The 13,508-nt window shown below is 44.0% G+C and overlaps 1 protein-coding gene across 1 annotated transcript in view; it reads right to left on the bottom strand.

Moving 5' to 3' along the window:
• OSMR (oncostatin M receptor) overlaps window positions 1-13,508 on the bottom strand; it is a 357,357-nt gene that overhangs the window by 158,728 nt on the left and 185,121 nt on the right. The gene's annotated exons all lie outside the window — the stretch shown is intronic.

Genomic DNA, 13,508 nt, shown 5'->3' with positions numbered 1-13,508 from the left:
AACCCAAAGTGAATGTTTTCTTTACAGAAAGGTTTGAGTTGATATCTTGAACAGAGCCAAACTGATTAGCAAAACAAGAAATTCCTTTTCAATAGAAAAATAGATAGGCTGAACTAGCCATAACTACACAGGTGCTATTCCTATATACATATTACCCAGCGGCCACCACAGGGCTGTTATAGTTAGGTTTGCGTTTCCATAGGAAATGCCTTTTTTGTTTTGCTAATAATGTTGGTGCCATTTCATTAATCTTCATGAAACTCTCCAAAAACTGATCTTTTCCCCCTAGTTTGTGCATGGAAAGTTTCGGGTGATCCGTCGAGTGGGAGCCGAGAAAAGGGGGGGCCCAAAACACAAAATCCTCATTCATTTCCAAAGACTTTTTTAAGGAGAACTATAACTCATGCTTTAAGGTAACTATAACTCGCGACCTCCCCATGCATTGCTAAGTACCCCACATGACATGTTTAATGCTATCATTGATGACATCACTGCAACATCTGAAATGACTTCATTGATAACAAGACTGTGCAGGGTAGTGAGTTATGGTAACCTTAGGGCACAAAAGATGACATAATGGAGACAGAGATGAGTTTCTTCACTTTCAAAGTGGTCGAGGAAGCGAAAATAACATTCTTTTGAATGCACCAAAACCGACCTTGCTAATAAAAGATGAGATATCGGCCTTTGCAGTGAAATAATGTGCTGATATATATTAACCTAATATGCCCAAATGTGTAAACCTATTCCTAGAAACAGGATGTGTTCCTAGAGAAAGAACATATTCCACCTTTATTTCTCTAATAAAAGAAGAGTTGCCGCACTATTGCAGGGTTCCCATAATCATCAAAAATCCTGGAAAGAAGTAGATTTTTAAAATATATATCTTAATAAAATCCAAGGAAAAGAGGTGATAGAGCAACTGCCGAATTTTGTGGAAAAGTAAATAAACTTTGCATCCTTTGGTAGGGTTGATTGACTGACTTCTGATGAAGAGCTAGATGGCATCTTGAAGGCTTTCCCTTCTGTCCTCATATTATTCTCCTACCCGTAGGCTTTCAACTTTTCATAAGTGGCGCAGGTTGTTGGCACAGCTAACAAATTGTTTTGTCAATCCTTGAATAAACTGAAACAGCTGGTGAAGATTGGGAACTCCATATTACTCCAGGTTGACTGTGATGTTTCCCATGTACTGGCAGGAATAAGAGTGTTATCAGGCCAGGAACAAGGAGGTCACGTACCCTATGCGTAAAAGCAACACCTGCACATACAAGTTATAGTCTCTGTGGAGAAACTGTTCAATATGCAGATTCACATTTGTTTCTCAGATTTTTCCATCTAGATTTTTCCATCAGACAAAAACAAATTCTCTGTCTACAGTTTACATATTGGAATCCTCAAGTAAAGTTACAGATTTACTAGAGTCCACCTACAATCATCTGAAAATGTTATGGAAGTAATTTGTTTGTTCCCAACATAATAGTAAATCCTACGTGAGCAAATTGATAATTTCTAAAGCCAGGATTTTGTGAATTAAAAATATATGAAACCTAGCATGAAATTAGGAAAAGACAAGATACACTGAAAAGTTTAATTTATGTTTTCAAGGATCCTATGTTCCAGGCTACAATACATTATGAATCGCCTCAACATTGTGTACACAGTGGCAGAACCGGTAGGGACCGCACCATTCCAAAGGCAATCAGATGCACTATATAGCAATGTGACTTTATTGCACTTGATCGATTTCACATCCTTTAGGGGTTAACATCTGCAGATGGGAGTTTGGGTAGAGGCAAAAACAATATTCTTTTGATATTATCTTAGGTCCATTAACTGGAGTATTTTTAGATAAACAATCCTTGGCATGAAGATATATTTAGGAGGAGAGAATGGATCGGGCTGTCTCATCACTGCTTAAAAATATATTATTAACATCATAAGATACTAGTGACTAATTTTTGGTCAGTTTACTCAAATGTTCTTCCCCTAACTCTGCTTAGTCTTACTGTCTACTTTGATGAATTTGGATTATAACTGTCTGTGCAGGTAGCCTAGGGGCTTCAATGCTTATGTCTCACTGGCAAGGCTACTGGCCCAAGCAATCTGTGCCAAAATCTCTAAATATTTTATGGAGATGATTTAGCTTCTATGTTATTGGAGCTGTAAATTGAGGCAGTCAAATATGGAAAGTTTCTACCCATGGCAACAGAGTCATCTTATCTGCTAATACCTGACAAAGAGCTCTGTATCATAATCCACAAGGTAGAGTTTTTATGTACAAAAATAATATATCTATCTCAGAGTTGATATTTTTGTGGTAGGTCTACTGCGTACACACTAATATGATTAGTTTACTAATTTTGGTATTGTTGATGGTTTTTACTAATGGTTGTTTCTTTGGTGTTGATGCCCTTAAGACAGAGAGCACATTCATTTTTGTTATATGGGAAATGGTTTATGCAATTAGCTTACAGAAGAACCGTTCTTTTGCCTTCTTCACATAGGTGGCTAAGAACATTTTAGCCATGAGTTACCAAAGTCTTTCATTCTCTCATATATTGCACCTTGCACAGATGTTGAAATTACTTTTTACCAAGGAGTACCCTGCCTAATGTTTAAAACAGATAATCAGTGAACAGCATGGTTAGACCAAAGAATTGATGAAAGCTATGGGGCAGTTTTTAAAAAAAGGAGCACAATGTAGTACAGCAACCAAAAATGCTGTGCTGCGCTAGGGGGTGAGAGCATCGCAGAGCAATATGGACTGTTTTTGTCAAGACTCTTGGTTGGTTTAAGTCACTTTGCATGCTATGTATGCGAAATACCTCTAATAGGGACCTATATTGCTTTTTACATGGAATAAATCTTAACAATATTCACAAAGAAGGATGTTAAAGAGAAAAAAGCTAACACTTCGAAGTATTATCGAAACATATTCTATCCATCTTTCTTATTTTTTTCACCTCTGTTTCCTTCACTTTTTCCCCTCCCAGCAATCTTAATACCCTTTCAATATCATGGATAACTTAAAAACTTTTGGTTTTTCCGATGAAGATTTCCTTAATATGATGGACCAAATCACGGGTGGTAATAAGACCAATACCAATAGTATACCTAATACTAACACCGATTGGCTAAAACTTGTAAATTTAAAAAAGAAAGCCAAACGCATGGAATCCCATGCTTTCTTTATGGGAGAATACTTAAAAGCAGGAGCAATTCCTATAGGGCTAAGAGTTAGGAACATGCTGGCCCTATTTGTGGAGGTACGCAGTTTCTTGGAGCGATGGTCTCTCATAGCGAACCGCTGCTCACGTGATTGGATGCTCCTCATCATTAACACAGTAAGAGAAATGCTAGCTGTATTACAAAAAGAAATTGTCGAACTAGAAGAAAAACTCAAGGCAAATCCAGCATTAGAAGACGCAAAAAAAACACTCCAAGAAATTAATGAGGAAATAGAAGAATTTGACACGTACCTCATCAAGAAGAAAATGGACAAGCTGAAAAAAGATGTCCGATGGTTCTCACAGGAGAAAATTTACCCATACTTAAAACCGGATTTCTATATCCAACATCAAGAAGTCCCAAATGGAGGAACTACAACATATGACCAGGCCCACTACAACCCGAGTTACAACAAAAGAGTGAGAATTCAAAATTTCTCAGAAACGAACTCCTCAGATTCAGACCAAGAAGGACAAATGATCGAGGAAGAGTATGATTATGGCTACTCCAATCACAACCAAAGAGGCCATTTCTCTAGAAGACCTAATAGAGGCCCACGCCAACCTTTTTTATCGAGGGGCCGAGGACGAGGGAGACCTCGATATCCAACAGTGAACCCGAATCAATACCAACAGTCGAACCCTCCACATCCGCAACCGTACGTACAAACGAGAAGACAGCAGTATTGGAAACAATGAAAAATCATAATAACACCTCAATACCGATCTTCAATTTATCTTCACACAACCTATCCTTAGAAGAAATTCAGGTTCTAAGCAAAGGTCTATCATATGTCCCCAGTATAGGAGCAAACAGATTTCAAATTCATCAAGATATCTTTTCTTTCTTCAGAAATATTAGATTGAAGAAATACTTCGAAAACACCGAAGAAAGAGAAGAAGAAGAAAATCAGTCAGGTTGCAAACCACCGTCTAATTTCACCCCAACTTTAGACATGCTTGGTCCAGAGGTAGCGATCTTTGAAAAAAGTGTACTCAAAGAACTGGAAAGAGCGTTGAAATACATCCCACAACCTCACTCCAATTTAGAAATAAAAGAACGACACGCTTTGAAAACACTACAAGAAAATCGAGACATTATAATTAAACCGTGCGACAAAGCAGGAGGAATTGTGATTATGAACGCAAACCACTACAAGGAGAAAATTAACCAGATGCTAGGAGTAGAAGAGCACTACAAAAAAGCAAGTAGACGATCTTTAACTGCTCTAACAGAAGAAATAAAGGAAACGGTATCCAAAGCTTTCATGGAAGGATATATCTGCCAGAAAGAAATGGACTACCTTATCAACACCAACCCAGTGGTCCCTGCAATCTACGGTGTTCCAAAAACACACAAAAATATACTTGATCCTCCGTTAAGACCTATAGTTGCCTCCATCAACTCAAGCACGGAACCTCTATCAAAATACTTAGACTCTTTTCTGTGCCCACTCACTACCACCTATGCCTCCTACATCAAAGACACCGGACATATGATCAGAGTTTTAGAGCATTCACCATTTAACAAAGTCACACAGTTGCTGGTCACATGTGACATTGAATCCCTATATACAAACATTCCACAGAATAAAGCAGTGGAAGCAGTAGCTGCACTCCTAACCAGAACATCAGGGTCTAGACCTAACACATTCATATTGGAATGTCTCAGATTAGTCCTACAAAATAATTACTTTGAATTCAAAGATGACTTATATCATCAAGTCAAAGGTGTCAGCATGGGGGCCTCTTGTGCCCCCAGCATAGCCAATATATATATGGGAGAATTTGAGCTTAGGAACATCTTCAATGAAATCGCACCATTTTTCGAGAACATCTCCAGATGGCACAGATTTATTGACGATGTCTTCTTCATCTGGTCAGGAACAGAAGATATGTTAAAAGAATTTATGGAATGGCTCAATCTGGCAGACACCAATCTAAAATTTACCCATAACTTTTCATCTGATAAAGTGGAATTTCTGGACATATGGATACGACACACAGAAGGAGAACTAACAGTTGACCTATATCGTAAACCAACAGCCAAAAACACCGTCTTAGAACATGGAAGTTTCCACCCCAACTGCCAAAAAGATTCCATCCCATTTGGGGAATTTCTACGGATAAAAAGAAACTGCACAACCGCTAAGGACTTCATGATACATGCAACCAAACTAACAGAACGCCTACTCGCAAGAGGGTATCCCAAACGTCTGATTCGCAATTCCATGAAGAGAGCGAAGTATTACAACAGAGATGTCTTGCTTAACCCAACACCTAAAAACCAGGAACAAAAACTTGTCTGTGTTCTAAATCACTCAACTGTCAACAACAAGATAAGAAAGGTGATTAACAGCAACTGGAAGATATCAAACACCAATGACCAGGAAGGCAAACTGTACAAACCAACCATAGCCTTCAGACAAAATCAAAACCTACGTGACAAATTGGTACACAGCAGATGGAAAAACAAAGATACAAACAAACAGAGCACAATTGACGGGAATCCACTGCCTAAAGGAAATCATAAATGTGGTAATTGCCACGCATGCGACCAAATAATTACAGGCGATAAATGGACATACGGCCAAAAAAACAGGATATCTAAAAGAAATGACTAACTGCAGAACCACAAATGTCATATACCTCATCAAATGCCCATGTGAGATAGGGTACGTAGGTGAAACATCCAGAGAATTTCGCACAAGATTCTCTGAGCATAAATCTGCAATCAGAACTCAAAAAACAACTGCCCCTATGGTACCCCATTTTCGTCAATATGGCCACACAGAGAAAGACATGAGATGGCAGATTCTGGAACGTGTCCATGTACCACCAGGCAAAGAATCAGTGCATGTCCGCAAGAAACGTGAAACATTCTGGATACATCATCTGGACACAGTCCGACATGGACACAACGAGGAAATTTCCTGGATAGTCACATTATAACGGCACGTACAATTTATTACCTCTGTTAATATTTCGGATATTCAGCCATCATATTATTTCCATACAAGTATCTAATCTAGGGGGAGCGTCTTGTTGAACCATCGTGTTGCTGAGAAATTGTGAATCTCCACAAACCCCACTGATAGTTCCTTCTAGTTTATTTTACCCTTTTCAACTCCCCCAGTTCAAGAATTCTCATTATCATCATAAATCTTGAATGTCAGGCCTTTTTCTCCCTCCAACTATAGCAATAGATCAACTACGGGAAACCATTCCAATATGGCCCCCTCAGATTGTTACTCTTTAGTCCTTCAACTGTGTCTCATGAATGAAGCATCTCACTAGTCCATCGCCTATGTCAACCTGCACTCAGCTGGAAACAATTGCCTATAAACATACCGGCAGTATTTAACCAGGCGCTGCCATTGCTATCTCCTTTCTCAAGACAGACCCAGAAACCCCAAGACGCGGTATCAGCTCTCACAAAAGCAGGTAAGATTTTAATCTCGCAACGAAAGTACTTTTTAGCGCTAAAAAGAACGCGTCTTCCCTTTTCCTTAAATTGCCGTTTCAAATCCCGAACTCCGACTACGTTATATGTAAATTACTATGACTCATTATGAAAGTATCTCAGAGTCATTTTAACTCGGCATAGAGCGATTTAATATGCGCTAACACTGGAAACTAAGTAGACTCGTGACTATCCGGGGCTTCAACACTATTAGCCCTCATGATAGCATACATGTGCCAACTAAGTAACAAACAGCGAGATATCATATCCGCGCTATGAGCCATTACCCTACGCGCTCTTTACCACTCAGCGGTAACGTAAATCTTCACCCAGGTTCCATTTTAAAATATTAGACATGCACTCTGGCATAAGTACTAACAAGTCAATGTCGGTGTTATTGCCAAGGCGGGTGCCCTTAAGACCTCCGGTCGCATCATTGCGCTGGGCAATTCCTTCAGCAACTTTCTTTGTAACTGCTAATATAAGCAGCACGCATGCTCATGCTACAGCGTGAGTTGTTCTAAAGCTGCATATGTCCACATCAAAAATCGTACTGAACATCTAAATGCTTATATTCAGGTAAACGTGAGTAACTTCAATACAGGTCCTCTTATAAGATCTTATTATTCCATTACAGATATAGAGGCTGGTCGATGTCAAAACCTCGTGAATGAAAACAATCAGGTATATAAACATAAACGATTTACCGTGCTCACTTTCTTTCAGAATATGTACGTGTCTGTCTACAACTCCAACATATAAATATTCATAGATATCCCTTGCTCTTTTATGCAGTAGGATCAACAATAGTGCTTGCCTATATAAATGATCACCATTGAAGCAACTCTATGCCAACAACCTGTGGATCTGTTTTATTTGATGCACCCAGTGCAGCGAGGGTAACACGCTGTAAAAAATTCACAACCCACAAACTCAGCCCCCTTTTCCCAATATTTATCCACCATTTTCCACATCTTTTTACAGATCACGCCTCAGCCAGACTTCGTATCTACTGGTATCTGTACACACATCTTTTTACCTATTAGGTAAAAACACTATACTTCTTCCCCTCATGTGGGAAATTGAGCACCGTTTACTAGAAGAATAGCATGAGCACACTGGGTGAAATTTTTTTGCAACCTCTTCTTTACTTCTCTTGCCTCTCTTATACTGAGGCTCCTCTCTGCTGCTTCTAAGACTTCACTTTACTTAGATTCTATCCTAACAAGGTCCCTTGTGCTATATCTGAGCAGATGGTGTAAATAATTTAGAAAATACTAATCTAATGCGAATGATGCATGTATAGGATGTCAAAGAGTATTCACATAAATCGTATTGAATATTGACAAATGTTTTCTTTACTTTCAGAAAAGGAATACACTGTGCAATGCCCCTGCTCTTTTAACCTTTGTAGAGATCATGTTCATATGTTACCCTGTTATGTGTTCTCCTTGGCCCTGAGGAAGGTGACATTGTCACCGAAACGTACGTCGGCCCAACATCCACATTTTGCGATACAGTTTGGTCAAAACCCATACAGACCAATGTCTAACTGACAGAACCACTACATCTAGGTTCCTACTGTAATCTACTAAGTACACCTTTGCGGTCTTACTGTCTTATTGTGTTTAGTTTGTATATTAGTGTTGCTAGGAATGTTTTTTTAATAATTGTTATGGCATGACTGGTATGTAAGTATGTATGCATGAATGTCAGGACTATAACAGACTGTTAGGGGCACGTTTTCTTCATTCATATTATTGTTTCAACCTGCACTTTATCCAACTATGCAAACTGTATTTTGAATGATGATGAACTTCTGTCTAATATATCAAATGAAAAAATGAAATGCACAGATGTATAAATATTTTCATATCAATATAAAGTTTAAAAAAAACAAATAAAAATATGTTTCGATAATACTTCGAAGTGTTAGCTTTTTTCTGTTTGACATCCTCCTTCTTTGTGAATATTGTTAAGATTTATTCCATGTAAAAAGCAATATAGGTCCCTATTAGAGGTATTTCGCATACGTAGCTTGTTTTTGTCTCCCCCCCTCTGGACCTAAAATCGATTGGGAGAACTCTCTCTTTTTGCTTAAGTCACTTTGCATGACTTTGCACCTGTGCAAAATCTTCATAAATCTGCTCCTGTGTATCTATTTGCTGATGCTACCTAGAATTCAATTTGCTCTACATTTGAGGATTTTGCGATGTTTCATTAGTGCTCTGGATCTGGTCAAGTGGAATGAATCTAATATTTCTCATCCCTAGAAGAGTGAAGGGCAGGATCTTCAATTCCCTTTCACACAATTTCCACTCTGTGATTGAGCGTCAAAGTTTTTGATAATCCCCAATTCTATCACAGGATACACATATAACAATGATAGTTTACAGAATCTGCAGGCTGTCATGGACACGAAGCTAAAGTGAAGATGGAGGTTTTTAGATCATGCTATAATTCGGTATTTCTCCTGAAAATTATAATTTTCTCCTATTAATTTCTGTTGTTATGCACTGTGCCAATGAAGATCTCATGTGAGATTCTGATATGATAGGATAAGAGGTAGCAACAACGTTAGCCTCAGGAAAAAGTGGTAGAGTGAAGTCAAGAAGAGCACACAGATCGCTTATCACTGGAACAAGTTGACTCGAGGGGATATATGATGTTACAATGCATCCAATTACAACGCATGCTTTTACAACGCAGTCTTTACATCTAACCTACCATTACATTGCATGATTTTACAACACATGCCATTACAACACATTTTTAAAAACTATCATTACAACGCGTTCCATTAAAATACATACCATTACAACACATACCATTACAACGCATATACTTTTAGGCAACAGTAGGGTAAGTGTTGGATAGTGTAGGGGTAAAAATTACTATTCCCACTCCAGTGAGTGCAACAGTAGGGTAAGTGTTGGATAGTGTAGGGGTAAAAAAACTAAGGGCCTCATTATGATTGCGGATAATCCGCATACTCCGGGCCGGCGGAAGCCACCGCCGGCCCGGAGTATGCGGATTATCCGCCGCAGTGACATAGAAGACCCACCGCCAGATCAGGATGGCGGTGGGAGTGCGGTTGGACCAGCGGCGGACGGCAGGTCCGTCCGCCGCTGATCCGCGGTGTGAGGAGGGCAATTTGGTGACGGTGTCTGCAAGACACCGTCAGCCAAATTAGGAATTGCACTAACACATGCTTTTCCGCAGCGGCTTTTCCGCCGTGGAAAAGCATGTGGACTTTGGCTTTTGGGGGCCCGTTGCGGGCCCCCAGGGTGTGGGGGTGTGGGGGGTGCACATGGGGGGTACCTATGGTACCCCCCAACATTTACATGCTCAAAGCGGCAGGCACCGCGCGGTGCCTGCCGCTTTGTGCATGTAAATGTAACACATGCAGTTTTAACATTGCGGCGGGTGCTGCTTCAAGCAGCACCCGCCGCAATGTTAAAACATACAGGATGTGACCGCCAGGGTGGCGGTCACATCCTAATTTGCACGGAGGGACCGCCGCTGCCCCTGCGGACGGTCCCGCCACCTCTGGGGTGGCGGACGGACGCAAGTCCGTCCGCCATCCTAATCGGCCCCTTAGTGTTGGATAGTGTAGGGGTAAAAATTACTATACCCACTCCAGTGAGTGCAACAGTAGGGAAAGTGTTGGATAGTGTAGGGGTAAAAATTACTATTCCTATGTACCCCAAAACCCATATCCATCCTAATACAAAAAAAAATCAATTACTTACCTTATAATTCGTTGTAATGGCATGTGTTGTAATGGTATGCATTGTAATGGCATGCTTTGTAGGGACATGCATTGTAATGGCATGCGATGTAAGGCAGTTGGGTTGTAACAGTTGCATTGTAAAGGTAGGTCGTTGAAATGACTGAGTTGTAATGGATGTTTCCCGACTCAAGGGCCCCAACTCTCAGGCTACACACTCAGGTGTTACAGTTTTCTTAGATGTCAGAAACCATCCAGAATGTTATCCGCCTCCTAACGGCTCTGTGCATGGTTTGCAAAATTCAAAACATAATGAGCATTATGTAAAAATTCATGAGTCAATCAATCAATCAATCAATCAATCAAGTCATTTATAGAGCGCACTACTCACCCGTAGGGTCTCAAGGCGCTAGGTGCGGGGGGTGGGGGGTGCCGTTACTGCTCGAACAGCCAGGTCTTGAGCTTCTTCCTGAAGGAGAGGTGGTCTTGGGTCAGGCGCAGGTCGGTCGGGAGTGAGTTCCAGGTCTTGGCGGCCAGGTAGGAGAAGGACCTTCCTCCTGTTGTCGCTCTTCGGATGCGGGGGACGGCGGCGAGGGCGTGGCTGGTTGATCTGAGGTGGCGCTTGGGTGTGTAGAAGTTGATCCGGTTGTTGAGGTAGCTCGGGCCTTGGTCGTGTAGGGCTTTGTGTGCGTGGGTGAGGAGACGGAAGGTGATTCTTTTGTTGACGGGGAGCCAGTGCAGGTCTCTCAGATGTCCGGAGATGTGGCTGCGTCGGGGGATGTCGAGGATGAGTCTGGCCGAGGCGTTCTGGATCCGCTGGAGTCTCTTCTGGAGCTTGGCGGTGGTTCCGGCGTAGAGGGCGTTGCCGTAGTCCAGTCGGCTGGTGACGAGGGCCTGGGTGACCGTCTTCCTCGTCTCGGTGGGGATCCACCGGAAGATCTTTCGTAGCATGCGCAGGATGTTGAAGCATGACGAGGAGACGGCGTTGACTTGTCTGGTCATGGAGAGGGAGGAGTCCAGGATGAAGCCCAGGTTGCGTGCGTGGTCCGTCGGTTTGGGTGCGGTGCCCAGGGCGGGGGGCCACCAGGAGTCGTCCCAGGCGGAGGGCGAGGAGCCCAGGATGAGGACCTCCGTCTTGTCTGAGTTCAGTTTCAGGCGGCTGGTCGTCATCCATTCGGCTACATCTCTCATCCCTTCGTGCAGGTTGGCTCTGGCGGCGGCGGGGTCGTTGGTCAGGGAGAGGATCAGCTGGGTGTCGTCGGCGTAGGAGATTATGTTGAGGTTGTGTTGGCGTGCGATGGCCGCGAGGGGGCTCATGTAGACGTTGAAGAGGGTGGGGCTCAGCGAGGATCCTTGAGGGACGCCGCAGATGACTTCGGTGGCCTCTGACTTGTACGGTGGTAGGCGGACTCTCTGTGTTCTTCCGTTGAGGAAGGAGGTGATCCATTCCAGTGCCTTCTCCTGGATTCCGATGTTGCCGAGGCGCTGTACTAGGGTGCGGTGGCAGACAGTGTCGAAAGCCGCGGAGAGGTCCAGGAGGATGAGGGCCGCTGTTTCTCCGTTGTCCATCAGGGTTCGGATGTCATCGGTGGCAGCGATGAGGGCGGTCTCGGTGCTGTGGTTCGCTCGGAAGCCAGACTGTGAGGGGTCGAGGAGCGAGATGGGACGGTAATTCTTGAGGTCGGTGGGGTCTGCTGTGGGTTTCTTGAGAAGAGCGCTGAGCTCTGCGTGCTTCCAGCTCTCCGGGAAGGTGGCGGTGTGGAAGGAGGTGTTGATAATGTCCCGCAGGTGGGGTGCGATGACCGCGTCGGCCTTGTTGAAGGTGTGGTGAGGGCAGGGGTCAGTCGGAGATCCGGAGTGGACGGAGTTCATTGTGCGGATGGTGTCTTCGGTGGTGATCGGAGTCCAGGTGCGGAGGGTGGTGGTGGGTGGCGTTGTTGCGGTTGTGGCTTGCGTTGATTGGTTGCTGAAGCTGTTGTGTATGTCCGCGATCTCGTTGTGGAAGTAGGACGCGAGGGAGTTGCAGAGGTCTTGCGACGGGGTGATGTCATTGTTTCCGGCGTTGAGGTTGGAGAGCTCTTTCACGATGTTGAAGAGTTCCTTGCAGTTGTGTGCGTTGTTGTCCAGCCGGTCCTTGTATGTATTTTTCTTGGTGGCGCGGATCAGTTGGTGGTGTTTGCGGGTGGCGAGCTTGAGGGTGGTCATGTTGTCCGTAGTTGGTTCCCTTCTCCAGACTTTCTCGAGGGCTCGACAGTTCTTCTTGGAGCTCTTGAGTTCGTCGGTGAACCATGGTGTTTTTCTGCTGCAGGGTCTGCTGGGCGGGGTTCTCAGAGGGGCGAGTTCGTCCGCGCAGTTGTTGATCCACTTCGTGAGGTTGTCGGCGGCCTGGCTGGGGTTCGCTGAGCTGGCGGGAGGGTGCTGGCTCAGGGAAGCGGTGAGCTGGTCGGCTGTGATCTTGTTCCAGCTTCTTCGGGCAACCTGTTGCTGGTGGTGGTGGATCGTCGTTCTTTTGAAGGTGAAGTGGACGCAGCTGTGGTCCGTCCAGTGGAGTCCTGTTGCGTGGCTGAAGGTGACGTCTTTGCTGGATGAGAAGACGGCGTCGAGTGTGTGTCCGGCGAGGTGGGTGGGGGTGGTCACCAGTTGCTTGAGTCCGAGGTTGGCGAGGTTGTCGAGCAGGGTGATGGTGTTGCGGTCGCTGTTGTTCTCCAGGTGGAAGTTGAGGTCCCCCAGGAGGATGTAGTCGGCGGAGGGGAGGGCATGCGGGCTGATGAAGTCGGCGATGTCCTCGCTGAATCGTGTGCGTGGACCCGGGGGTCGGTAGATCAGGGTGCCTCTGAGGGTGGTCTTCGGGTCGGTGTGGATCTGGAAGTGCAGGTGTTCGGCAGTGGTTAGGGTGTCGTCGGTGTTGGTCGTGATGCGGATGGTGTCTCTGTGGATGATGGCGATGCCTCCTCCCGTCTGGAGGGCGGTGCGGTCCCTCCGTGTGATCTTGTAGCCTTCTGGGATGGCGATGGCGATGTCGGGCGCTGAGGAGGCGTTCATCCAGGTCTCGGTGAGGAAGGCGACGTCAGGGGCGGTGGTGTCG

This window comes from Lissotriton helveticus, chromosome 2_1, assembly GCF_964261635.1.
Source record: "Lissotriton helveticus chromosome 2_1, aLisHel1.1, whole genome shotgun sequence".
Taxonomy (NCBI): Eukaryota; Metazoa; Chordata; class Amphibia; order Caudata; family Salamandridae; genus Lissotriton; species Lissotriton helveticus.
This window is presented reverse-complemented; position numbering and strand designations above follow the sequence as displayed.